This window comes from Oratosquilla oratoria, chromosome 33 (genome assembly GCF_046742065.1).
Source record: "Oratosquilla oratoria isolate Oo_2021 chromosome 33, ASM4674206v1, whole genome shotgun sequence".
In the NCBI taxonomy this organism is placed as follows: domain Eukaryota; kingdom Metazoa; phylum Arthropoda; class Malacostraca; order Stomatopoda; family Squillidae; genus Oratosquilla; species Oratosquilla oratoria.
In genome coordinates, this window is record NC_134809.1 from 22,728,465 (window position 1) to 22,729,922 (window position 1,458).

Sequence of the window (1,458 nt, forward strand, 5' to 3'; positions counted from 1 at the left end):
GAGCAATGGCAGCGACTTCTAACATTTCTTCCACCGATTACTGCACTACCAAATTAATGGGCAGTTTGCAAAGTTTACGGCGAAGTAATCTGTTTCCAGCCGGATGCGTGTTAAGTGATAGGGTATTGTGTTGATGAATGGATAGGAAAAAAATACAAAATAAATGTGTCATGGCACCTTGACTGGATGGAGCTTGATTAAACAGTCGTGAAGCTTTTTATTTTTTTTAAGACTTAACTTTCTGCATCAGACCTCTTTGGTTTACAAATGTCTTTTACAAGCAGTTTGTTGCTAAGATAGGAACAAACTCAACCAAACAATACCTTGCCTCTGGGTATCAAGAAAAATCTGGGATATACTCTCATATGCGTGGGAAATGTATTTCAGGGGATTCAACGAATGCAAGCCTTTACAGAATAAGTAATAAGACGTTATGATAAACGAACAAACAATAACGGTTCCATGACGACCGTTCGCCAAGCGGACGCCAAGAATACGATGTTCATAGAACGATTGCACCATCCTCTCGGCTACCCTTCCTCTCTCCCACATCCGCTGTGGTGTATCAGAGCGGTTGGGAGTTAGTCAGCGAGGGTATGTTTTCAAGTTGCTAAGTAAGCAAATAACAGACATGTCTACGAAATGACTGCAATGTGGTACCATTATTCTTTCTATCAGAATCATACTATTACATTATCACTGTCTACATTTAAAAAAAAAAAAAAAATACAAACAGCCCCATATGAATTTAAAAGGTGTAAACAATGAACCACTGACTATTTTAGCGTATGAGCTCACGATGCTGAGAAAAAATCGTAAGTTTGATTAGTGTTGTACTCCATATATTTACCTAGGCGATATTTTATTATCCAACTACACAAAATTCATGAACTACGTTTACTAAACTGACATAGTCGGAGTCGCAAAACTATTCCCATTACGCTAACATTATTTTGTTTTACCAATAACAATTGGCATGAGTGCCCAATAAATATCATATCATATCACTCCTAAACCTATAAGATGGACGGTCACAGACATTTCGCCCACCGGCCTGCGCTCAAGGACAGACGTGGGCAGCCTAATCTGTGATACAAAATCTTCACGCATGCCAACGGAGTGAAATTATATGCCTACTTAGGAACATGGGTCCCCTTCCCTTCATCTTCTAGGACCCTAATATGACGCCCAGCTGGGCCCCAGCGCAGCATGTGGTTATTCAAAAGAAGTTGGAAATTTACTAGATATTTTTTTTACACAAAAGTTGCCCACCCCTGCCCTAGAACTTTCGGCCATGGTAAAGAAATTTAGTACATTCTTATCATGAACATACATACAAAATCCAGGGTTATCACACAATATTATATTTACATACTATGGGCTGTTTTCTTTCTTCCAATGTATTCACACGTTATAACTTGAGATGTGAACTTATTTTTTTCCACGATGGATACAATG